We start from the raw sequence: 27940 nt of genomic DNA, 5'->3' as shown, positions 1-27940 counted from the left end.
ATGGGTTGCAGCTGACTTAGCTGACAACCCACATAGCAGGCGACTCCGGTCTGGTTCCGTTTTACCTCCGGTAGATCTGCATAGCAGTCAGCTATGGTTAGCGGATCCAATTCAGATCCAGGCTGGGTTCTATTTGTGTAATAATTTCTGATAATAATTTGTGTCACTCATTTGCAGTCGCACTCGACTGACTTAACGGGTCACTCCACCATTGGTTCTTTGACACTTCTGGTAAGTAACATTCATTCATTCATTCATTATCTGTAACCGCTTATCCAATTCAGGGTCGCGGTGGGTCCAGAGCCTACCTGGAATCATTGGGCGCAAGGCAGGGAATACACCCTGGAGGGGGCGCCAGTCCTTCACAGGGCAACATAGACACACACACATTCACACCTACGGACACTTTTGAGTCGCCAATCCACCTTCAACGTGTGTTTTTGGACTATGGGAGGAAACCGGAGGAAACCCACGCGGACACGGCAAGAACACACCAACTCCACACAGACAGTCACCCGGAGCGGGAATCAAACCCACAACCTCCAGGTCCCTGGAGCTGTGTGACTGCGACACTACCTGCTGCGCAACGCCGATTAGCAACCATATTGGGGACCTACTCATCACTCAAACTTGTTTAAATTGTTTTATTGTTTCTGTCAACACTTCTAGTCCTCATTTAGATGTTAAAAAAAAAATAAATATTAGTAGGGATCCCTGACCCATTTTTTAATGTCACCTTTGCAGACATCCTAAGTTGCAAAAACTCCTTTCAGGGAGGTACCCACGGACCCAGACCTCGACCCTCCCGCGCAAAGTTAGGCTACCAGTGCAAGTATGTCATTTCTCTCCTCTCCCTCTGTTTGCCACACGACTGGGGTAAAAAATCGCTGTATCGTTTGTGTGCGCTCTTGATCGCAAGTTCTACATTCCGGGAGGCTGCATATAATATGTGGAAGACTCCTGGATCTTCCAGGAGACTTTGATTGTCTGTATTTGTAAACAATTCCATTCTATTTGTGTCAGTTAGAGAAGCTCAGGCCATGTCCCAATGTTGCACTGTACTACCTATATAGCTAACTAATGTAACAGACCATAATGAGATGCTAATTCCATAGGGAAAACGTGACCCATATAGCTCACTAAAAATTAGTTTTGACATACAACACACAACGTGAGTGCACAAACCATTATTTTCTGACGTACGGAGGGTGTACACAGACATGGTATTCAGCCTCAGCTTTGTGGTGGTAAAACTACTCTCAATGATCAGTCACACTTTCGGGTAAGGAGAGCTACTTTATTAAACTTTAAGCCAAGCCAGAGGAATAATTTAGGCAGACAGTTGCAATAATATTATCCTTAAATAATCTGTTTCACTCTTAGAGCGCGGGAACAGTGGGATCAGATTATTTACCTGTTAGGATTATTACATAAGATGATTACAGAAGCTTGTATATGATCTGCATATGAATAACTCACTCAGATTCAGGCAGAAGAACAGAGAAAAACTCAGATTATCAGTGTATGAGATAAATGTATCAATTTTTCCCATCTCCTTACATTAGTGCTGCGCTCTGAAACCAGACGATTGATTATGGCACACACACCAAAAACAATACGTCATTGCCACACATGAATACCAAGTAATTTGGGAGCATTTCTATTGACCCATTCATCATAAAATTTTTAAACACTATGAAGGACAGCTGCTAGGTTCAAATTATGTAGTAAACTAAACATCCACAAAAATGGAGATAAATGTTATTTTTCTTTGTAAAGGGATGATATCTTTAGGACTCATTCTTGAGCTTTATAAACGTCCATTAGGAAATCAAACCAGCAACTTCAAAGCAATATTGGTCTGACTGCTAGGAGTTTCTTTCTAAAACGTCTGTTGTGAAAACCCTTTTTTGGCAACTTTTCCTTCCCCTTTTTTAGACAAGTGCATTATTGCATCTAATATCCCGACTAAAGGAACACTTGGTACGATTTGGTATTTTTGCTCCTGGGCTCCCCCTACATTTGCAGAGAGTAATTAACGTTTACAGCGCTGTCCTGAAATCCTGAACTCCTGAAAAGGGGGGCGTGCATGGAGCAGGGATGGCACTAATTGCTCCAATGAACAAAGCACAAGTTGGGGCAGGTTGTCCTCTGGTACTTCATTATGATTCAAGTTAAAAGACTAATGTTTCCCAGAATAACTAGTAGCATCTCTAACAAATAACATCATTATTATTATTAATATATGCAAGCATAGTTAATGAGAGCAACTCTGAATCAATTCTGTCATTTCTATTGAACAGGAAAAACAAGGAATATTCTGATGGCTGGGTCCAATTAACAGAGTGACCAAAGAGTGGGACACCATCTCGCACAGTGGTCACAGTCTTGGTAATCAGCAAAGGGCAGTCCTGCCAGTACCCTGCTCGCATCACTGACCATGCCAGCGTCTTGTTGAGAGTTTTATTATAATGCCTGAATTCCATTGAGTCTGGTTTTGGAGTGGATTGTTTTTTGGCTGTGACATGCATGCATTACTAAAGCTTTGACTTGGACCAGGACACTGGCGCATTGTTGTAGAGTGTATTTGCTTTGCTAATGATTCACTTGTAATTCAGATATTCCACCTTGAAAAAGATTGGATTAAAGACTGGATTTATTATGGTACCTTTATGGATAATGCTCTCATCTGACTTTTGAGGTTAGGTCTAAGGTTTTTTGTGTGCCATCTTTTAAGGTGGAGAGCTTTGTTTGGGGAGAAATATTTGAATGTAGCTGAAGTTTAACCTGTCTTTGAGTTTTTATTCACTGTCTGAACTACCACAGAACCTCATTTATAACTCCAGTATTATAGTTTTGTAGCACTTTCGATTCGTGTTTTCTTTCATGTGTTTATGGTCTCCTGAATTTGGAGTCAGTTTCAAGCTAAATAACCCAAAACAACAAAAAGAAGTCAATATTACCCAGGAATGGAGCAATATCCTAATCTCTTTTAATGATTTTCAAAGTTTGGCGACCTCATTGATGTTTCTCTGCTGTGAGCAGAGAGAAAAAACCTAGCATAGGCTGAGACACTTTGTTTATAAAATAAATAAATAAATAAATAAATAAATAAATATATTTAGAGACATTGGGGTTTTGTAAACACATTAGACTTGTTTTCAGTATGCAAACAGACTGGAGAGCTAACAAATGGTGAGGAAACGTCCTCAGATCCTTATATATGAAGTGTTTTATTTATTTATTTTTTTTTTTTTTTTTATTGTCATTAAATATGAGTGGATTCTGATATGTTAAGATGCACCAATTACAGACAGGCTCTGTCATTCAACAATTGTTTATATCTATAGAAAGGCACAAAGGGAAATGGGATAGCCTGAAGCAGCTGCACATGATCTTAAGGTCATCAAGTTAAAGGTTAAAAAACAGCTGGAGGGGTATTCCCAAAAGTTCCCAAAAGCCCCAGCGCTTTCTCATGATTCTGCTTTACGTCCATCACTCGTCATAACTGCAATAGATGAAAAGTCTTTGGGAAAGGAAAATAAACATAGGTTGTGCCTGGTGACTACAAACACTACACTTGCTGAGCATCTTGATAGTTGCTGTTTCTGAGTGTGAAAGATGAATGCAGATGATCTTGTTTTGCTCTCCCTGGCGCTGTTCTGCTCTCTGAGTGCTGTGGCTGGCTGCTCATCACTCCCTGTATTTCTCCTCTCTCTCTCTCTCTCTCTCTCTCTCTCTCTCTCTCTCTCTCTCTCTCTCTCTCTCTCTCTCTCTCTCCCTGTGTGTGTTTGTTCTATGTCACTGTCACAGATGTATTGATTGCGTTGCACATCTGTGTAAAAACAATAAAAACACATTCAAAAGCAAAGGCTAAATGGAGATTTCAATCAAAGATTACTCAGACATGAGACATTATTTCTCATGTCAACAGACGCAAACAATCAAAAGAAAAGAAGTCTAAGGAAAAACAAACAACAAAAAGACCTACAGATAATTTTCATTTTCATTTTATTTTTCTTTAATTAAATTAATGTACGGTAAAGGTTTGAGGAATTGCTATAGACACTGCAGTTGACAGAAATAAACTATAGATACCAGCAAATTTATTCCCAAGTGCTGCATGCAGACATTCAGTGTCCACATTCAGAATAACTTCAAAATTATCATCAAGCCCCAGTCCAGAGCCTCACACATATTATTTCATTATCGATGAACATCAGAAACTGAAAGATCCTGAAAGAACACTCGAACACGTCTTCAAACCCCCCCTACCACCAAAAAAAAAAGAAAAAAAAAGCTGAACTATTTTAGTTTTGAAGCAGTAACAAAATTATGAGTATCTCAGAAAGCTCTGAAATCTTCCCTCAGAGTTTTTGCAACACCTTTCCTATGATTCAAAGAAAAACTGTTCTGAGAAATTATGTAAATATGGTTTAACATTCTGAACTGTGTATTGGGATTCAAACCAGATTGGCCACAGCCTGGTCTCAAAGTTATTTTGCACATATTTGACAAAAAAGCACATCCCCAAGACAATGTGTGTAAATCCATAATGGGTGAACTGCACTCTTAAAAATAAAGGAGCTACAAAGGGTTCTTTCGGCAATGCCATAGAAGAACCACTTTTGATTCCATAAAGACCCAAATTTGTTTAAGAAATGTTTGTGTGAAGAACTTTGTAAAGGCGCATTATGTAAAGGCAACGTTCACATTTTTAATGAAAACTAATATAAACTAATATATTATATTATGCATATATATATATATATATATATATATATATATATATATATATATATATATATATACTTCAGCCACGTAAAAACACTCATTTTCCTTCTGAAACATACCATTCCACCTTAAAAAATGCCCAATCGTACACATTGCCTTTAAGGGGTGTCTACAACTTTACCATTCCACCTTAAAAGACCCAGCACTTCGGAACATAAAAAAACCAGAGAACAGCATTCCCTCAAAATCACAGACGTCCCCTTTAAGTTTTTTTACCCATTAAAAAGTATTAGCAAAAATGATTCTTTATGGAACCAAATGTGGTTTATCAATGACATTGCTCAAAGAACCTTTTGTAGCATGTTTATTTTAACAGTGTAGTTCTTTCATTGTGGAGAACAAATACCTTAACCCTAACCTTAACTTATCACCCAGAGCGTAAGACTAAACCTAAATCTAAGCCAGTAGTTTTCTATTCTGTTCCTGGTGGGCCACTGCCCTACACATTTTAGAGAATCCACTGCCTCCAACACACCTGATGCAATTAATGAGCTCATAGTGCAGTTTCTTCAGTGCTAAGCCCAGAGGAGCAAAGACAGAGGCCATATTCTCCCTATTATAGCTCAGTGAAACATCACAATTATTCTGAAGCTGTAAGCTGGGGTCTGTAATATGCTTTGGTGAAATACCATGAGAATCAAACAAAACAGCACTTCTCTTTCCCTGTCTAGAAGAAACAGCACAGTTCTTAATGACTAGTTTAGATCCCTGTCTTTTTTAATAAGCCACTTTTTACCTTAAAGGGGACTTTTACAAGAAATGCTGATTATTCTGGCTTGTTTTCAACCAGAAGCTCCACATATTTTAAGGTGGAATGGTATGTTTGAGGGAAAAAAAATATGTGGCTTTGTACGTGGCTGTTTAGTTTAGAGATGTTTAGTTTTGCAACATTTTGCAGTGATGCAGTTAGCTGTCTCCTAGTCTTAGAGACATTTCTACCTTAAGATCATTAACAGCAAAAATAAATCTGTAATACCCACCTATTGAGCAGAAATAGAACAATATCCTCATCTTGGTTCATGCTTTTCAACATTTGGTGATTTTTCATTGTCTATAAACGCTGTTATCTGAGATTCAGATAAGGAGGTGGGATTATTCTGAAGTGCTGGCACTTGACTAAGGAAGTTGAGCGAAATCAGAACAGCTCATTATATAATATGTGTGTGTGTGTGTATATATATCGCACAAAAACTAATTGGGTGGTCTTATTTCAGAGTTTGTGGATTGGTAGACGTTCCAAAGACTAAAATATATGTGCAAGTGCAGTGGAAAAGTGATTTTTTAAAATAATATGTTCCACTAAATTCTTATTTGAATACATAACCTTGTGAAAAATGACCAAAACATCTCTAGCACTGGATCTTACTTGCACTTACTTACAAAGGGATATGACATTGCATACAAGTGTTACACACTAACTGAACTGTTATTTTCAAAAATGTAATTCAGGAGAATAGAATGTAAAATACATTCTAAATCACTGCAGATTTGCAGCAGTTTTTTTTCACAGTTTAAAACTAAAACAAGCATTCTAAGATCAACTAGCCCATCAGAGACCACCCAAGCATAAATGGCTTTATGGAAAGGAAAATTACCATTTATATGTTTTTGGTAACAAACCTAAAAAAGAAGATGTCATTGTAAACAGACTTTCACAGTGCATATGATTCATCAAGGTCATAACTGAATTCAGTCCATTAGAACTCTTCACTCTTAGTGATTCATAGCTGGAGGGTTTATTGTTGCGGTGGTGTACTGCAAAGGCACTTTCTCACTGTAAAATCAAAAGCACAAGCACTTGTTGGCAGGAAGATGGTTTGAAATTAGCACATATTTAGCCAAGAGACTAATGAAAATGTCTCTAAAAAGGCACTCTATCCTGAGGCAACAAACACTCATTTAGATGGCTGCTGGCAACTAATGAGCATGAAATCTAAGATGGCAGAAGCAAAGATATTACTGACAGATGAAATGAAAAGTGTATTAAACAGAGGTGTAAATCTCTGAGGTTTTGCCTTTTTAAGGATCAAATTAACACTATAGGCCAGGTATCAATTAATGGCAGATGGTGCTATTTGGATCTATGACAAACTTATAATAAATTGATAAGAATATATAATAATGTAAATGAAGCCAAATTCTATCTATCTATCTATCTATCTATCTATCTATCTATCTATATGAAATTATTCATATATATATATATATATATATATATATATATATATATATATATATATATATATATATATATATATATATATATATATATTTCTTTTCTTGTAAATATACAACAGCTCCAACCAATTCATCCAATCCAAATGAGTGTTTACCCTGTTTGGCCAGGTAAGAGACAACAAGTGGAACATGGGTGAGGACCTCATTGTTCTGAGATAATTTTAGCAACTGAACCTTACTGGATTTTGTCGAAATACCCCTGCAACAATAGACTCTATAGCAAGGCAATCACTGACAGGTTCAGGTTTGCACTTCATTTACCATTGACTTTAAAAACACTAACATTTTGGAAATTACAATAAGCTTTTATTTTATTGTTGGATTCATAATGCACTAACAATGTATTAATGTAATTATAATGTAGTTACATGTAATTATGTAGTAAAAATTGAGTTACATTTGTGTAATGACATGTAATATTTGATAAATATTTATGTAAGCTGTATTACTGTAAACCAACTGCAGCATTGCTGTTATGTATATTGTTAATGTGTAAACTTGCAGTTATTAGCGATATGATATTAATCAAGACTGATTTGTTTAATATCCAATTACTGATGTTGGGCACTATGATGGTGCAGCAGGTAGTGTCGCAGTCACACAATTACAGGGACCTGGAAGTTGTGGGTTCAAGTCCTGCTCTACGTGACTGTCTGTGAGGAGGTTGGCATGTTCCCGCCATGTCCGCATGGGTTTCCTCCGGGTGCTCCAGTTTCCTCCCACAGTCCAAAAAACATGCATTGGCAGGTGGAACTGCAACTCAGAAAGTGTCCATAGGTGTGAGTGTGTGTCACCCTGTGAAGGACAAGCACCTCATCCAGGGTGTGTTCCTGCCTTGCACCTAGTGATTCCGGGTAGGCTCCAGACCCACCACAACCCTGGATTGGATAAGTGGTTACAGACAATGAATGATACTGCTGTTGTAATTGCTGTTACAGTAACTGTCAATGTTAAAAAAAAACAGTGTTTTGTTCTTGTCTAACAATAGCTACCTGGATTGATCGAAACAGGATGCAGATACAAGTTCATACTTTATTGAATACTAATCTACATTACATTTGAAATGGCTTAATCAATATACATAGAGCGAGGCATCCCAGGCAGATGAACCCCTAAAGACAGCCTAAACTGGGTCAATCCTGACAGCTTGAAACAGCAGGGCCACTGTGGCTCCCAGGGGCCTCTAGGGCCCTGCACACTGCCAGAGAAGGTGCTTTGTCCTGATCAGACTGACTAGACTAGATGAAGGCCTGGCCTCTTACTGGATTTCCCACAGTGCTGTTTGAAATCCCCAGCAGTGGTTGTAATCCACTGTGGCAGTGTTCTTTTCCCTCAGCATAATTGAATCAAACGGAGCCAGCGAGCCTCTGGGGCTTTCCATTATTCTCATCGAACCTCTTCTTCATCTACATTGGGAGTTAAATAAGCCTTTCTTTCAAAAAAGATAAACACTGGGGTTTTGGTGAAAAAGACCACGGCACTGTCTGGTATTGATCATTCACAGCAACCTACTAAGGAAAGGAATCACCTTCATCCAAATCCGAAAATGATGCTGTGTCCCAATTAACTGGAAAAACACAAAAACATATGTTGTGAGCCGAATTGTCTGCAGCTCAATATCAGTAAGATGAAGTGGATGGTGGTGGACTTCAGGAAACTTAGACCTGTCCCATCACCAATCACCATTGATGGAGTGGAATTTGAGGTGGTTGGGTGTGCACTTGGACACACTGGACTCGAGTTGATACCACCTATGCAGTGTTCAAGAAAGGACTGTACTTTCTGAAGAAACTGAGGTCTTTTGGATTGTCCACTAAACTCCTTTGGACATTCTACCAGTTTGTCACCGCTAATGATGTGCTGAGGAAACAGCATCAAAAAAAAAGTGCACTGAACAAAGTGGACAAACTAGTTAAGAAGGCTGGCTCTGCCGTTGGAGTCAAACTGGACACTCTAGAAGTTGTGGCAGGAAAACTGACTCTTAATAAGCTGCTGGACATTATGGACAATACTTCTCATCCCCTGCACACTACAGTGGATAAACAGAAGCATGCTCAATGGAAGACTGATACAGCTGCGCTGTGCTAAGAAGTGGCATTTGAGGTAGTTTATTCCCACGGCAAAAAGGCTCCTTTCTGCAGGGACACTACTGCTGTCTAAACTGTGCTGAACTACTCCATACTGTCATTTATACCACTATGATGCACTCATTGCTATCGTATCTGACCTGCTGTTAGTCCACATATTATTCTGCTCTCTAGATTGACAGACTTGTCTCTGACTTCCTAATGCTAAGAATACATTTACTTCACTTTCTCTGAACTCCATTAGTGCAATAGTAATGATGCTGCTCTACTTTATTCATGTACATTGTCATTTATGCTTATAGATATTTTAGTCACTGTTGTACTACACCTATTTATACTTCTATAACCCACTTTTTTGCAGGGACCACGTCCTCTCTCAGTCAAAAATCTTGCAGTTTATAACCCAATTGTGTACAACACACTAATACTATACAGTGTATACTATGAACTAACCTAAAATGAGTACAGCAAGCTAGTACACAAAATATTAACATACAAAATATCATCCCTCTACACTATGCAGTGCATAGTGCATGTGTAAATGTGTGTTGCGCTGGTATGAGTGGATCAGACACAGCAGTGCTGCAGGAGTTTTTAAACACTATGTCCACTAACTGTCCAGTCTTAGACACACCTACGTCAGTGATCCACCCTGTAAGGTCAGAGACAGTAGCTCATCTGTTGCTACACGGTGTGCTGGCCATCCTCTCACAGGGTAGGTGTGTCTAACTTAGTAAACAACAAGTAGACAATGTTTAAAAACTGAAGCAACACTGCTGTGTCTGAACCACTTGTACCAGCACAACATGAAGTACACACCATGACCAGGTCTGTGTCACTGCAGCATTGAGAATGATCCACCACCCAAATCAAACCTTCTTTGCGGTGGTTGTATGGGGATCCTGACCATTGAAAAACGGTGAAATGTTGGCAAGAATGTATGCAGAGAAACAGGTGGACTACAGTCTATAATTGTAGAGCTGCAAAGTGCTCATGTATGGTCAGTGGAGCTGATTGGACAATGAATGTAGATGCAAGGTAGATGTTTCTAATCCAATGACTGCTCAGAGTATAATCTGTGACGTGCACTATGTAGGGAGTGGGGCAGCTTTTGGGGCAGTGCTGATATTTTCTAGCTATTAAAGTCTTCTCCCTTTCCGTTTCTTGTTGGATAGTGGGGCAACAAGGTCCATCATTACCATACTCAAAAATTGACTGGTTCTAAGAATACTATAGTATATTATACTATAATATTGGGACATAGCTTACACCTTACAAGACACCTTAAAATCACAGAGAAATAGAGTCACTCTCATTCTTTTCAATTACATCCTAAAAGTTCAGGTACAAAGGGCTCCATTCGTTGTTTTTATGGATTCACTTGTGTAATTACCTGCATCTCTCTTTGTATTTACCTGTTAATTGTATAAGGATCCTGTCTTTCATTTGTAAACAGGTCTCTTACCAGAATGAGTCTCAAATGCAAACAACTGTTGCTCAGCCTTTACTCTAATTCCCTATCATTATCCTTCCCTCTATGTAAAACTTAAAAAGGATAAACACAATAAGCATCACAAGAGACCAATAATGAGGCAGAGATCCAAGACTTGCACAGCACTTTTTTCAAAGCGATGGTTATATTTTAGTCCTAGTTTACTTAGTATTGACATATTTACTATCGAGCCAAATTATGCAAACAACATATGGAGAAACAGACAGGCGTGAGTGGACAGATGTTATGACATACATTTGGCAGCAATAACTGGCATAATATCCACCACTACTTTATAAACCACACTGCAGTCCACTTTAAATGAGCTCTTGGATGTTCTTTAGGTTTTGTTTTATCGGTGTGATATTCTAAAACCATAAGCCAGAGGAAAACACAGCCTCAAATAACAGCATAAGTATTAATTTGAATCAAAATAAGCTCAACTCTGAACACACTACACTTTGGACACAGCAGGGGTAATGTTACTGCCATATGGACCACAGCAGAACAGCTCTAATGCATTCACTTCAGCAGTAAAACCCAGACCTAGTAGTTACGGAAAGTACTACGCAGCACATGGCCACTTTAATAAATCACAGAAATGCCCATCGAACTTTGAGTTCAATGACCAATCGCAGGCCATTTTGGCTATGCTATTAACCATGTCAAATGGAGATAGTGAATGGGCAGCAAAGATTTGCCCTGTTGCAAATCGTGTCCTGAACGCAATATGTAGCAATACACCTGCATTGCTGTTAACACATCGCTCCACACAGTGGTCCTGTTTTAGTTTTACATATACCATAATACATTATATTGCACATCCAATATTTGGTAGCCACTTTGTCTACTGTTTGATGTTCACAACTTTTAGCTGCATCCATTGCTGATGTCAGTCTTCTGGTTTTCAGTCCGTGTTTTTGCACATAAAAAAAAAACCTTGAATGTATAAGGTCAGAAATTCACAAAAACACCTAGATATTGCAATAAGGTGTTTCCACTCTGACGAGGTAGAAATGTAGAACATTGATAAATCAGAAATGTGCAAATAAGGCAATGGAAGAGGTTTTTTTCAGAAGAATCATGTTTTCGCCTAGTGGGCGGCTCAGTGGCACAACAGGTAGTGTCGTGGTCACACAGCTCCAGGGATCTGGAGGTTGTGGGTTCAAGTCCCACTCCAGGTGACTGTCTGTGAAGAGTTTGGTGTGTTCTCCCTGTGTCCATGTGAGTTTCTTCTGGGTGCTCCAGTTTCCTCCCACGGTCCAAAACCACACGTTTGTAGGTGGATTGGTGACTCAAAAGTGTCCATAGGTGTGTGTATGTGTACCACCCTGTGAAGGACTAGCTCCCCCTTCTGGGTGTGTTTCTGCATTGCGTCCAGTGATTCGTAGTATTAGTTTTGTAATCTGTGAAGTGCACTATTAAGGGAGTAGGGTGCTAATTGTAACATAGCAGAGTTTACATGCGCTACAAAGCTTGCCCTTTTTTTGCTGCATGTTCCCACTCCTTGTAGCAAGGGTTCTTTTTTCCCCCGGATGCATCCCCCCCCCCCCCCACACACACACACACACACTGTTCCACCGTTTAATTTGTTCCATGACATACAAAGGAGGAAATCTCTTGCCGAGAATTTATTGCTGTTTGCAGTCTCTGTATGATGTAGAAGAAGAGTTTATGTTTCTGGACTCCTCAGCTTGATCCATGTTCATTCCATATTGTAGACCAATCACAGTCATTGTGGCCTGCATCGACGTGATGAGTAGTTACATTTTTGGGAAGTGTGCATCAAGCTACAGTGTAGGCTATGGCATAGGGTTCAACGCAGAAGCCTAAATAGTCCTTAAGGTTACAATGTCCATGTCCTATGTAGAACTGTGTTGTCTAGAGTGATTGGAATCCATCCAGTACCTGGATGAGCTGGAGTGGATTTTGGGACCGAAAAATAACACCAGTACTAAATCCGGCTAATATCCGGCTCAATAAAAAAAATAAATAAATAAAAAATAAAAAAATAAAAAAATAAAAATTTGAGACATCTGGTGTAAAGCCGCACTAAACCAAAAGACTAGAGACTGTTCATGCAACAGACAGATGACACAGCCTTTATTATAAATTAAAAAAGGACCTGGCTAGGTCCTTCAACATTCATCCATTCATTCATTTATTCATTCATTGCAGTCTTTAACTGCTTATCCAGTTCAGGCTCATGGTGGATCCACAGCCTATCGCAGGAACATAAACTCATATATTCACTCACACATTCACACCCATGGGCACTTTATATACAGTAAATCAACATTTTTCAAATGTTCAAATGAAGCACTAAAGGGTTACACAAAGTGCTAAAGGTAAGGGTTACCATATTTGTCAGTGCTTCATAAAAAAAAACAAAAAAAAAAAAAACAAAAAAAAAACATTTAGAGTGGAAGTTAAACTTCAGTTAAATTCAATAAACTCTCAGCAATCATAATCAATGGTGGAGTGTTGCAGGAAACAGAGCCTGGAGCAGTTCAGCCAAATGCAGTGGGAATGTAAATTAAATGCAGATGACTTAAGAAGCAGGTGAAAAGTGCAGGCAGCAAAAAAAAAAAACACACATAAAATGGCATACCCTAAGGGAGAAGTTCAATACTGCTGCAAAAATATCTTTTTGAAAGACATGACTTGGAATATCGGAATATGAGACGTAATATAAGTTGATGAATCCTCACTGAATCAGGGCTGCTTTCAATTTTAAGGAAGCATAAATGGGGCAAGGTCTGACAGAAGCAGAAGATATTTCAGTTTAGCAGCAAAATGTCAAAAAACAAAGCAAAGAAAAAAAAAAACAGTTCAGATAAGGTCAGTGACAGCTCCTTGGTGGATGGAGAATGATAGTTTCATGTCACATGCACTTTGTGGACTTCTTTATCTTCATAGAAACCCCTCAGATTGACCTGCAGCCATCATTGGTCACAATCAAGTCATTCCCATTAGGTCAGAAGAACGATCCATTCTTCATATCACAGTCTCGTACCTTCTGCTGTCACTGTGGTGCTACCCTCATGGTAGCACCATACCCATATTGATTCATTTAGCTAGGGAACATAATTAATTATTTTATTTTATTTTATTTATACAGTTCAATAATGAAACCCCATCTGGGGAATGGAATACAGTTGTACTTTTAAGGTACATTTGTTTGTACCTTTAGTAAACAATAATGTACCTGTAGAGTACATTTATTTCTGACAATGCATTATCAGTGGATTACAAAATGTAGCATTTCATGCATAAGAGATTGCTAATTAATAACTAAATTAAATTCACTTATAATAGAAGCTAATGGCACATATTTCTTATGTCCATCTGTTAAAATATTCTTCTCATATTTCAAGTGATTCTGGAGCAGTTACACCAGCTGAATTTAAGTTTGATCATACGTTACCCCAACTACAAGTAAAGCCCATCTTAAACCTTACACTGAGAGAAGTTAGTTTAAATCTAGTGATGTAGAGCTTTGGCTGCAGCAGAGACACTTACGCTACATCTTATTGTGATGGTCAAAACATTGCCTCATAGTTTTCACAGTTTTCAGCCAATCAGTAAAGCTACCCAACTTAAACAGGAAATATCACCTACACTATCTATTGTTTTTGTTTATACAGATCTGCTGATGCTTTCAAATTTTTTCAATGTTTAAAATGCGTTCTCATACAATGGCCTTTTTTCCCATTGCAAGGCCAGATGGTACTTAAGGTCATTCTGTACCATTCTGCACTGTTGTGGACCTATTAGTCAGGTTACTTCCCTTACTTCATTCACTTCCCAAATATCAAAGGAAGACGGGAAAAAGAAGGGGCTTACCTGCGGAGGCTTGCAGGATGTGTGGCTATGTTATAGCTACTAACATTTATTCATTCATTCATTCATTCATCATCTGTAACCGCTTATCCAGTTCAGGGTCGCGGTGGGTCCAGAGCCTACCTGGAATCATTGGGCGTAAGGCGGATACACACTCTGGAGGGGGGCTAGTTACTAACATATATAACACATACAGTATATAATAACATTTCAGGCCAGAGACTCTACTATTTATTCAACCATAAAAAAGCTGCGATGCAGAAAAACCTCATGTCAGAGCAACAAAAAGCTTAAAGAGCCAATCACCAGACCTGCACGTCATTTAAACCCTCCTATGGAACAGTTCTGTGGCCCAGAGGACAGTTAGCTACCTGTGCTGAGAAAGCCAGGCTCTGCATGGTTTGTAAGCTTTGTGTGCGGAACCGTGTCCATGTGCATAAGCCAACGGAGCAGTTGCCATCCAGTGGAAGGAAGACCAATATACTAATGGTAAGCTATCAACAAACATTCAGAAAATCTGGAATGCTACTGGAATCACTGTTCGTATTCAAGAGCTCCGAATAACCCACACACAAGGTCCAGTGAGTAGAGAGAGAGAGAGAGAGAGAGAGAGAGAGAGAGAGAGAGAGAGAGAGATTGAAACACCTCTTCATTTCAGTAATCAAAATTATCATGATGTTACTGATAATGGTGCATTATGCAAATGTTCCCTATAAACAATCACAATGGATTGTTTAGATAAGACACTTATTATTATATTATAAAGTTATTTGTTTGCTGTGTAAACATCCTCACCACAGCTCTAGATGAGATGTTCAGTGTGTGTTTGAATGACTCAAGCTATTTATGTAATCTAACAAAAGTCAGTTGTTTTGGTCCAGGCATGCAGCCAAATAGTGGTCAGCACTGGCCAGATTTCCGCCCTCACTTGACGCACGTTTACAACAGTTAAATAACCTATGACAGCCAGCTATCGTCAGTGAAAAACTCCGCTAGAGAAATATTCTTCTAAACTGTGTGAACTGTTACATTTTATGGTGGAAATTTGCCTACGAAGGTGACCTACAAATCGGATATAATCCGGTGCTGCACTTTACAACACCTACAAGGTCCATTTACAGTGACTTGGTTGGTGTGGCTCCCAAGGTGTTCTGGTAACAATTCTCTCATGTCCAGTCCACACATGTCCAGCTATTTTTAACAACAGTTTGGCCTCCTATCTACAAGTAAATAGTGAGTTAGGTCATTGAAAATTAAACTAAAAAAGAAAACAAACAAACAAAACAGACATCATACTCTGAAACTGCACATATCTGTTTCTGTTTATATCTGTGTAGTATCTTTTATTCCAGTCTGTCAGAGCACCTGAGACCCATGAGAGAGAGAATATCATGGCTGTCCAAAATTGAAGCCAATGTAAAACGAATTTATTCTAAGTAATTTATATATTATTATAATATTATATAATATTTTGGAGCATTTCTATTGTTCCATTCATCATGAAAATTCCACAAAGTGTAAAGGATCGTTGTTGAGTTTAATTGATGTAGCAAACAAAAATTGAAAAAGATGGAAATGGAGCATGTTTTTCTTTAGGCAGTGATGATAACATAGAAAAAAAAATGTTTAAATGTATAGCTGTTTTTTGGAAAATGCAGGGAAAAAATCCAAATACATGTGAATGGAGCCTCAATTATTTATAGGTTATTGGTTTGTTTATAGTTGTTTTTGTTTACAATTGTTTTAAACTCATTGTCTCATATTTGTGTTCTATTATTTGTATCACGTGCTCGTCAGTGCTATAAGTGTGGTAACACCCTTATAAAACCTGTATGTGCCTCTGCATTGTCCTGAATGAATTCATGAATGAATGAATGATAATTACATATATAGTCTATTTCTAGACATTCAAATCAATGTACGTTACCAGAACAATAGGGAGGTGCTTAAACCATGACAATGGCAAGTGAGAAGTTTGAATTCGTCACTGTATTCATTATGAGTTCCATTAAGTAAAAAGCCAAACAATGTGCAGCAGTTTCTGTTCTTGGGGACAATACGGTTTCCAAATGTACATGTGAGTTTTGGCGTAGAAGATTTAAAATGTGTGATGTTGATGTTTGTGAACAAAATGATATGAAACTTAATTTATGAATGAACTACAATTTTACATTTTACAAAAAAAAAAAAAAAAGACACTTATTTAGACACATAATATGGGTAAGTCTTTACTACCTCAGCTTGGAGGATTTAACTGAGCTAATTGTTTAGCTTGACGATTCTTTGTAAATAATTTCACCCAACGGCATCATAGTGAAAGTATCCAGAGCAGTTTGTGCGTGATGCATAACACAAACACAGTTTCCAACAACAAAACAAAACCCAGGTGCTGGCAGCCTCCGGCCTTCCTCAGTCTGCTATACGAGTGATGAATTGTTTACATAAAGCTGAATGGGATGATCTGTTTTATGTGTGACTGGCCTATGGTCGTCAGCTGGAGGACGAGCTCCCTTTGTCGAGCCCTCGTTTTTTTTTTTTCCTCAAAAATGTGTTTGATTTTTGACAGGTCAGGTGCTTTGCATTCAGCTGCTTATGTGCCACCCTATTCTCTCCCTCTGACAAACAGCATGTGATAAAGCACAGCTGCAATGAATATAAAGCAGAATAACAGTGCCTTTTTTTTCTTTTTCTTTTTTCATTCTCTTTATCAGAGGTCCTGTCCTCCCCTTGTCAGACTCTCTGCTGTAAAACTCTTGGCCTCGGCTGGCGTTCTTCTGCTTAATGAAATTACCCTTGAGCCCCCTGCTTGGCTAATGCTTTCTGACACGATGTGGAGCGATGAGCTGTCACTCAGACCCAGAAACTCCGTCCCTCTGTCCTTCCCCTCACACACACCTCACATTCATCAGAGAATCAACATATAAGCCACGTACAGTATAGTTCAAATATTTGCTCCAACAAATCACAATCACTTCTTAAGACTGAAAGTTTTGATAATTGATATTTAAATGTAATATTAAAAAACCAATGCAATACCAACACAGTGTTGAATTAGATTTATATTAGTAGTGTCCACCGGTTAAAAATATAATCACTAGAGTAAAACTTAAATGCAGGTACTTCCTTGTATTTTTGACTGGGAGATATACAATACTGTGCCTTCTCAGTAAGTGTGGTGCTTGTATAAACTTGTATAAAAAATTATAATATGAAACAAATATAAATACACGTTTTTTATAAGTAGTAGGTGTGAGTGAGATTGAAGAACAATGTTTTGTTCAGATTCTCCATGATTGCATGAATTTGTTAAATCAACAGCACACATTTAAAATCATTATTTATTAACCAGTAAAATTAGGTATTAGATGATAATCGTTAAACCAACACATTCACACACACTATATCACACTTACTGGAACAATGCTATTTGGTTTTATTCTAATGTTGGGTGTTATTTGTTGTTTGTTTGTTTGTTTGTTTGTTTTAGCAAATAAACACTTACTGTTCAGATTAATAGCTTTTCAAGTCTCATAATCTTGCATGTCTAAAACTTTTGCACAGTACCGTATGTGTAGTGTACACATACAGAGAGTAAACCATTACGAGAGTAAACCATTCTATTTAACTTTATTATAGAGTGTAGTTCTGGGGCGGCACGGTGGTGCAGCAGGTAGTGTCGCAGTTCCACAGCTCCAGGGGCCTTGAGGTTGTGGGTTCGATTCCTGCTCCAGGTGACTGTCTGTGTTCTCCCCGTGTCCGTGTGGGTTTCCTCCGGGTGCTCCGGTTTCCTCCCACAGTCCAAAAAACACACGTTGGTAGGTGGATTGAAGACTCAAAGTGTCCGTAGGTGTGAGTGTGTGTGTTGCCCTGTGAAGGACTGGCACCCCCCTCCAGGGTGTATTCCCGCCTTGCGCCGAATGATTCCAGGGAGACTCTGGACCCACCGCGACCCTGAATTTGATAAGCAGTTACAGATAATGAATGAATCTGATTCTGATGATTTTTTTAAACTGGAATCTCTTAATTTGCTGAGTAAGTTTCAGACACAGAAGCTTTAAAAGATTGTGCAAGGTAAAAGAAACATGAGCTCCATCTGCATGTGTGTGTGACAACCAGAGAGTAAGAGAAAGAGCAATTATATATATATATATAGTTTATAGCATAAACATAATGGAATCTACCTTCTGAACTCAACAGTAGCTACACTATGCTTTCGTCATGTCCTCTTGCTCACATGTTGTGTGTTGTCTGTAACCCTGCTTAGTTATTAGTGTATTAATTACTTTAGATTACTGAATGCGGAACTTTTGGACAACTGTGAGTGCCGTCTTCTTTGTTTACATGAGGTAGTTTTCTGCAATGGTGGAATAACAGTCAAAATAGTGCAGAGTTGTGACGTTGCTAACATGACTCATTCAATATTTACACATTAATGTACAATTACTCTTACACTATAATGAATCACAGAGCTATCAGTGTGCACTACGGACACTACTGCTATGTCCAGCGTTCCCATGACACAGGCCCTGTCGCCAAACCTGCTGGTTTTAGACAAGACCCTGTAAGTCCACTACCTGTGGGGCAACTTTGAAAGTTGTTGTGGCAGAAGAATGGTGAAATAATTGACTGATTTTGTTGTTGAATGAGTTGCTTCTCCACACACTGAATGGCAGACAAGTGTGTTTTTATGTTTTCAAGTGAACAGAGATTGAGATTATGCTATTATGGTTTTTTTTAACAGGGCATGTGTGGGCAGGATGGCTCTTTTTTATTTTCTTTTTAAAAAGGAGGAAACACACATTTTAAACAATATCCATATGCTTGAATATTTGTCTTGTATCTGTGAAAAATGGCCAAGTCATTATGTGTTACATATGTTTTTCTAAGTGTCTTATGGTGTAAACTGCAGACAGACATGATAAGCATGTTCCACCATGTTGTCACCTCATTAGTCTGACTACAGTGCACAGCATTATGCCGTATGATAAAGATTTGTGTGGTTTCAGCTTTTTTTGTTTTTCTTTTTCTCAGTGGTATGGATTTGGTTCATTAGCCCTGGGGCTCTAGCACACTGTCTTATACTCTTACTCTGAAACCACTCCAGGGTCTTATATAATGCTGAGTGAGCTGCCAGCTTCAATAAAGCTCTGAGTTTGATGGGGAGGAGGCACAGCAGAGGAAGATACAACCTACGAACCAGCTTTTCCAAAGAGGCCGGTCTAAACAGCACAAAATCTGCATCAAAGCCACCATTCAGATGTATTATACAGTGGCTTTCATCCTTAAATGCTTTGCCTTATCTTATATTTCATCTCAAGTGCTCTCTTTCTCACTCATATTCCTCTCTCTCTCTCTCTCTCTCTCTCTCTCTCTCTCTCTCTCTCTATCTATCTGTCTGTCTTTCTCATGTTCCCTCCCTCTTTGCTTTTTTGCTCCCTTTGTAGAGTGTCAACATAGGGCCAAACGTTTTGAGAAACAAAAAGCCGTTTTTAATATGTAGACTTAAAAAAATGTTGGTAAACACAATATTTCCGTATTTAATCGTTTATATAGTATTTGAGTTTTTCATGGTGCTTCTTCACTATTATGGGTCTTGCTTTCACTTCCAATACATTCTTGGTGCTTTTAGTTTCAGTTTGTAAAGCTTCTCGCTTCTGAGTGCTCTCCCTGTTCTGACTTCTGACAGGAGGGTAGGATCTAGTCAGCCATTGGCTGTTGGAAATAAGCCCTGCCCAATTACGTACATACTACACTCCCCATTACAACCCCAATTCCAATGAAGTTGGGACGTTGTGTAAAAGATAAATAAAAAGAGAATATGATGATTTGCAAATCCTTTCCAACCTATATTTAATTGAATACACTACAAAGACAAGATATTTAATGTTCAAATGGATAAACTTTATAGTTTTTTTTTTATTATTATTTCAAATATACACTTATTTTGAATTTGAGGCCTGCAACATGTTCCAAAAGAGTTGGGACAGAGGCAAAAAAAGATTGGGAAAGTTGAGGAATGCTCAGAAAACACCTGTTTGGAACATTCCACAGGTGAACAGGTGTCATGATTGTGTATAAATGAAGCATCCCTGAATGGCTCAGTCATTCACAAGCAAAGAGATTCACTTTGTGAACAACTGCGTGAGCAAATCGTCTAACAGTTTGAGAACAACAATTCTCAACATACAGTTGCAAGGAATTTAGGGATTTCATCATCTACAGTCCATAATATCATCAAAAGAAATCTCTGCAAGTAAGCGGCAAGGCCGAAAACAAACATTGAATGCTGGTATATTCAGCTACATATTTGAGAGATATTTTTTGAGCTCCACTGAAGAACCTACTATTCTTTGCTGGAAAAAAACATTTCTGGTTTTGGAACTCATTTGCATTGAAGGATTTAAATACATTTATTTAAATCTGAGACTATAGTAATACATATAATTATAGTAATACTGATAAATATTAAAATAAAAACTAATAATGGTCCATGGCTCTACAGCCCTTTGCTATGGGGTGCTTATATCTTTCTAGCTGATACCTGGTACAGGACGTGGTGACTTAAAGCTTATGTGCAGCTGCTCCAGAGCCTCCCATTTCATGACAGGCTCCTCTATTGAGATGATACAAGCTCATTATGAGGAGTATCTACCGAATGATCGCTCTAATGAAGGGCTGCATTGAGATTCTCCTCAATGCAAGCACATCTGTTCAGGATCTGCAAACACATACACGTGTGCAGATAAACATGCGCACACAACCTGCAAAAATTCAGAGCACTAGTCCATTATCCAGGCAGTAATTGTTTTGACATTTCCAAGCTTGGCATTAAGAGTTTTGACCTTCAGCTGGTGAAAATTCTACCTCCAAAAGTCAGACCCCAGCGCTGGCTGTAATACGGCAATAAGCACCTAGAAGCATCGCATTATTAATACGAGTGTTTCACCACTCTTTGGCAATCCTCGTTTATCAAGGGCAGAAGAAAAGAGGTTTTTACTTTGAGAATGAGGCGCTATGACTAGCAATTATTCTGCTCGGGAGTCTTACAATAGCGTTTGTCAGCTGGCGCTATTAAACTTCTCTTGAAAAAAATAATTACGGTCCTAACTAGACCGTACTAAATTTACCAAGTCTAATTAAACCTTAAATTATATCTATGCCTTTTCTCTCAGTCTTAAATCCGGCTCTGTCAGGCAGCTGTGGTTAGCCCATTTTTTATTTTTTATTTTTTTTTTGCGAACAATATGTAATCATATACTTATTTTTATATGTAAGAAAATGTCTTCATTGCACCTAAGAAGCCCACCATGAGAGTTCTTAAGGTCCACTGAGTACACATCAAATACTGGTACTAGTATCCTACATATGGCAGACTGGTGTTAGTACCACTACACTCCGTGTGGCAGACTGGGGTTAGTACCACTACTCTACATGTAGAAGGTTGGGGTTAGAACAAATGCTATACATGTAGCAAACTCAGGGTTAGTACCACTACTCTCCATGTGCCAGACGGGGGTTAGTACCACTACTCTCCATATGGCAGACTGGGATTAGTACCCGTTCTCTCTATGTGGCAGACTGGGGTTAGTACCAGTTCTCTACCTGTGGCAGACTGGGGTTAGTACCATTACTCTACATGTAGCAGCCTGCCATTATTTCCCTCAGTAATAATTTACTCTCATCATGGACATGGGTGTAAAGTCAGGTCTTCAGAGCTGGAGTCACATATTTTGCCATCTTCTTGATTTATTATCTAGCCTCATGGTCTCATGCTTTTTCCCCTGAGTGGGCTGTCAAAAGCATTTTGAGTCATCCTTGGGAAACTGAGCTTTGTATCATGTTTTTTCACAGTAAGACTCATTAAAAATGAGTCACGCTTCTTTGAGTTTCATTAACCCTTAGAAGTAATATATTGCAGGTGATACAAAAGCATGGTGAGATTCAATAATGATTTCTCACTCGTAACCAAGGCCAGATATTCTAGTGCCCCTGACCCTTATTGTTAATTAATCAGAGACTAGCCTTGGATTTGAAACAAATAAGAATACTGACTGACATTCAAACAATGTTATTCCTCTGTTTGTAGAATTTTCTTGAGCGGCCTTTTGGCAGCCTATTCACAACTTGAGCTCACACAGTGATCCAAAAAAATATTTACTTTTCTTTTCAATCATTTCTTAATATTTAACAACTTTGATAAACAAGTACAAATCTGAAGAAAGAAAATGTTGTTTTTGTTTTGTTAATACTGTGTAACTACCTTTCTAATAAGCATGTGATTACAAAACTACTTGTGAAAAGTAATCAACAAATCTTAAAGCTTAGAACAGAACATAAAAGGTAATATTTCATGTGTCTTGTTCATTTTGCACTAAATCTAAAATCTAAAGCACATAAAAAATATGTTCTAGAACAAGAGAGGAGCTATGTTACTTCCTGCCTACCTCGCCCACGCTCTACCTTGGCTCACCAAAAAGCCATGAGATTAGAGCGTTTCTCTAAGCCGCTGAGGCTGCATCCCACAGGACACTCTTCCACCAGCTGAGCCCACTGCCGCTCCAGGAGCAGCTTTCCTTTGTAGAATTTGGATGTTCTGTGGCAAAAGGAGCTGATCCAAGAACGACTCTCTGATGTATCTGCTCCCTAGATTCCAGCGGAAGACCAGGGGAAAAATTCAGCTAAACCAAAGGTACAGATATGAGATTTCAAGCATTTAACACCTTACGTTATAATAAGGGCATATTTGAAAGCGCAGTAATTGCTTGTGACAGAAGTGTGAGGTGACTGAAGAAGAAGGCTGAACTTTTAAAGAACATTTATTTGCATAATGTTTCAGTGTCTTTTAGTAAAGTGTATTTATATTATTGGTGTAATAGTATCCAACAAAAAACCAAAAAATCATATAGTCAAGCAACCAGGAGAACATAACTTTGAAAGAAAGTTATTGAGCTGCTAAAAAACACAAAAACTTTACAGTAGTTACTGTAAATAAACTAATATTTACTCAAGAAAAAAAATTCAGAATTTACAAATGCTGTTATTCATTCATTCATTCATTCATTATCTGTAACCGCTTATCCAGTTCAGGGTCGCGGTGGGTCCAGAGCCTACCTGGAATCATTGGGCACAAGGCGGGAATACACCCTGGAGGTGGCGCCAGTCCTTCACAGGGCAACACAGACACAGACACACACACTTTAGAATCGCCAATCCACCCACCAACGTGTGTTTTTGGACTGTGGGAAGAAACCGGAGCACCCGGAGGAAACCCACGCGGACACGGGGAGAACACACCAACTCCTCACAGACAGTCACCCGGAGCGGGAATCAAACCCACAACCTCCAGGCCCCTGGAGCTGTGTGACTGCGACACTACCTGCTGCGCCACCGTACCGCCCACAAATGCTGTTATTCTACAGTTAATTTGGCCAAATAAACTGCAACAAGAGAGATTCCATAAGTATAACTATTTAAATATCACTCTGCTTTACAGGGCTGTTCAATTAACCTAGAGGTCTTCAAATACAGACTTTTGATCCAGGTTCAAGGCTGGGATTTTACAATGGCCAGTCGGTATGTCACTGTGCCTGGCCAGTCAAATTCATTAGCAATTGCAGCTATGGTGTCATACCAGCTGGCCATTTTTCAAACCCAGGCCTGGAACTTGGATCCGAATGTTGGATTTAAAGAAGTCTGTATTAACATTTAACCAAGCAAAACCACACAAGATCGAGTTTTAAAGGCAAACTTTAGGTGGGTTTACATTTACAGAATATGTTTGATATAGTGCAACAGGCCTACAATAACACAGACATACCAAAAGTAGCACTGTAGTGTGCACGAAAAGGTTTGTATCCAGGCCCTGTCCAATTGTAGAGCTGTTTGTGTGGGTGGAGCCAAATAGATAAACATTCATTCATTCAATAAACAAATAAGCTATGATCTGTTGTTGCTTATTATGGTTGTACAAAATGCAACATCACACTCAAGGTTATGCTGTTATACTGAATATCAGCACCGGAGTTAAAACTATGCTGATATTCAGGATTATCAGAAGTTATTTTTCTAGAGAAATTTTTTATCATCTAGTGTAAAGCAATCCTGGAAGAGTAGAGGCTGACAGATTGCTCTTTCATATATGAAATGGAGGCATAAATTGCCTAGAAGCCAGATAATAAGTTCTGAGATATGGCTCCTTTAAGATATTAACTTCAAAACAGGTGCAACTACTAATTCTTGGCTCATGAAGCTCATTGTCCTCTTGCCTGCTGCATATGGCAAATCACACACGCATTCCCCCAGGCCCGGGCAGGAATCAGCCACACTGCACTGCCATTAGAAATGTATTTTCAGGGCCACCTGCTACTGATACAGAGGAGGCTGCGGCTGGTGAGGCCCCTGGGAGCAGCCCTCAGACTGTGCCGTAATTCACTCTGATGGCTAACAATGCTGCAGGGACTCAGGAGAGTGTGCCAGGAGCCACTAAGCTCTTCCAGAAAAGGCTCCCTTCATGACAGGTGGAAAACTGGCTCGGTTTAGGTCGGGACTTAATCGAGGTAAAGCCCCCGCTCCCCATCCTTTGAGCTTATTGATCTCTTAGCCGTCTCCTGTTTGTTCTGGTATTAGTGTAAATGTGCTCCTCCAAAGGTCTCAGCCGTCCTGACAGCACCAAGAAATAAGACCGTGCAGCATTTCCATCAGCAAGATGAGGTGTGGAAACTGTACCAGAGCTGATCACTAATACATGACTCAGGTGATGTTGACAGCACATTAAAGCAGAGGAAATAACAAAGCAGCCTATGAACAATATGCCGCCATATGCCACATTGTCTAATATCTAACAGGTTAACTGCATTAAACTGCAATTCTGTTGGCTGTCAGACATTCATTTATTCATTTTAAAGACAGTAAACTGGTGACTGGAAATTACACAATAATATATGACCAAGGGGGCAGCACGGTGGCACAGCAGGTAGTGTTGCAGTGGACCTGGAGGTTGTGGGTTCAATTCCCACTCCGTGAGTAGTTTGGTGTGTTCTCCCTGTGTCCACGTGGATTTCCTCCGGGTACTCTGGTTTCCACCCATCGTCCAAAAACACATATTGGTAGATGGAGTGGTGACTCAAAAGTGTCCGTAGGTGTGAGTGAATGTGTGTTACACTGTGAAGGACTGGCGCCCCCTCCAGGGTGTGTTCCTGCCTTGCGCCCAATGATTCCGGGTAGGCTCCGGACCCAGCGCGACCCTGAACTGAATGAGCGGTTACAGGCAATGAATGAATGAATGAATATATGACCAAACGTTTTGCCATTTTCTGTGTTACAGTTTGCCTTGTTTTTCAGAAGACAGAAGATATCACTGGGGGAAAAATGTTGAAACCTTACTCTACGTCTCTTTGTTCAGCTTCCATGTTGAGGTGCAAAATTTATCCTTTTTTTTCTGTTTCTTTTCAATAATGCCTTCTTGACAGCTACACATCCTTTCAGACCTGTACTGTAGAGTGTAATCACAGTGGAAGAATGGACAGAAACATTAGTGGATTTCTTTGTGGATTTTTTAAGTTTCCACTTACCAACATGTTGAGTTCCAAATGCATCCAACAGTTAATTTCTGAAACTACGTTGTCACTAAAGAGAAAAAAGCCAGACTCTGCAAATGTCATATCTGCAATCATCTCCAGACCTTTTGTTATTACTCTTGTGAATGAATGAATGTTGCAGTGACATTGGTGGCCAAAAAACAACCATGCACCATTTGTCAAGTATTTATAAAATGGGCAGCGTCACCTTAAAACACAAGCTGACATTGTGAAGTTCAGCCCCTTGTTTATAGTTTCAGCATGAGGGACAAAAAACCAAAATGACTATAATGTATTATGAGCACTTTAGATCTAATATATATAAATGTAGCTTATTATATATTATTATATATAATAAGCTACATTTAGATGTGGGACAGGGTCAAGTAGTGCTTATGTGTTCTACAAGACTGCAGTGAGAGGTTTAAAGAGTGTGGAATTTTCCAACCTCACTTTGGTCATTAAAACTACTGTGGTTCAGGATAAATGCCCTTTATTCTGTACTCATTTTTCATTATGTTAAAGAATCGGGATGAATGATCAACACAAAAAGTGTTGCAGTTAAAGCACTTCCTGTGCTGTGATTTAGCTGCAATACTCCTAACTGTTGGCTGGAAGCAGCCTGATCTGTTCCTTTTGAGGCTCAACGACTTGCAGTTGGGCTTTGAGAGCTGGATGATAGGGAGCTAGATGAGATCTCATATTCAATGTATTTTCCCATTTCAAAGCGACCTTCTGGCACAGATTTTGCATATTGTCTCATCTGAATTGGCCAGCTCTCCCTTTTAATTTGGTTGAAAGCAGAAATGCTCCCAAACTGGTGATGTTGCATTTGGTTTTGCAGCTAGGTTTGCTGCCATTGTTTCCATTTTATAAAAGGAAGACTGACGCCATTCAGCAGCAGTTCAGATGCCAACAGTAGGGGAAAAAAACACTTTTAATCTGTTTTTTTTTTTTTTTACACTACAGTAAGTAAGTAAAACAAGTAAGACTATGTCTACATTGCAGTTATTGTGGCAACCCTGTGGCCAGCATTAAAAATCACCCTCAACCCTAAAAGATCTTTAATAACCTCTTTACATCTGTAAATGTATACATCAAAAACACTGTAACTCTCACTGACCTCATACATCTATGCAACCATTACACTGGTGCAGATGACTGATAAGCAGTAAATCCACTAGAAATCAGCTTAGAGTTTCAGTTTCGAATAACAGCAACCAGCATGACAACATTTACATGTAATGATAACTCACTTCAAAAAAGGTGAAAGAGGCAGTGGAGTAAAACAGCAGTGGTCTATGAGTCCATTCAATATTTTGCTACTGCCCCCTGTGGTTTCAAATGGTACTGCTCTGTTCAGTCCATACCCATTAGCTTTCCAAGAATGTACACAAACAGACAAAATAAACTCAGAGTTGAGACAGAAGGCCTCATGTGTATCCATATCCGTATTTTACATTGAGCATATATGAGCTTACTAAAGCTAAGACCCAAAAATTCTGAGCAGAACTAAAATATGTTTCTCCCACCAGAGTTTACAGCTCTGAATTATTCTGTAATACTTATTCAAGTACATAATGGACACTCCAACAAACACGTACATGCCTTTGCTTCCAGACTCCACTGGAATTCATTTAAATTTTGGTAATTTATACATATAAAACTGCAACGTCTTATGTGACAATCAAATTTTACTGTGGAATTGTTACAAATGTATATATATATATATATATATATATATATATATATATATATATATATATAGATAGATAGATAGATAGATAGATAGATAGATATGCACCACACTTATAAAGCAGCAAAAGCTACTTATTTTAGACCCCCCCCCCCCCCTTGTGGAGAGTCATATGCTGGTTAAATGTGAGTGAATCTCAAAAGCAAAGTCTAAA

At 38.9% G+C, this 27940-nt stretch overlaps 1 protein-coding gene and 1 long non-coding RNA gene across 3 annotated transcripts in view; one reads left to right on the top strand and one right to left on the bottom strand.

Annotated features, from left to right (window-relative positions):
- The window catches only part of btbd11a (BTB (POZ) domain containing 11a), a 297866-nt gene that overhangs the window by 163170 nt on the left and 106756 nt on the right, over positions 1–27940 (bottom strand). The gene's annotated exons all lie outside the window — the stretch shown is intronic.
- On the top strand, positions 91–2471 carry LOC136694639 (uncharacterized). Its single transcript, XR_010802229.1, has 3 exons — positions 91–231; positions 745–832; positions 2304–2471. It is a non-coding gene; the product is annotated as an uncharacterized lncRNA (long non-coding RNA).

The sequence above is a fragment of the Hoplias malabaricus genome, chromosome 4 (assembly GCF_029633855.1).
Source record: "Hoplias malabaricus isolate fHopMal1 chromosome 4, fHopMal1.hap1, whole genome shotgun sequence".
NCBI lineage: Eukaryota > Metazoa > Chordata > Actinopteri > Characiformes > Erythrinidae > Hoplias > Hoplias malabaricus.
This window is presented reverse-complemented; position numbering and strand designations above follow the sequence as displayed.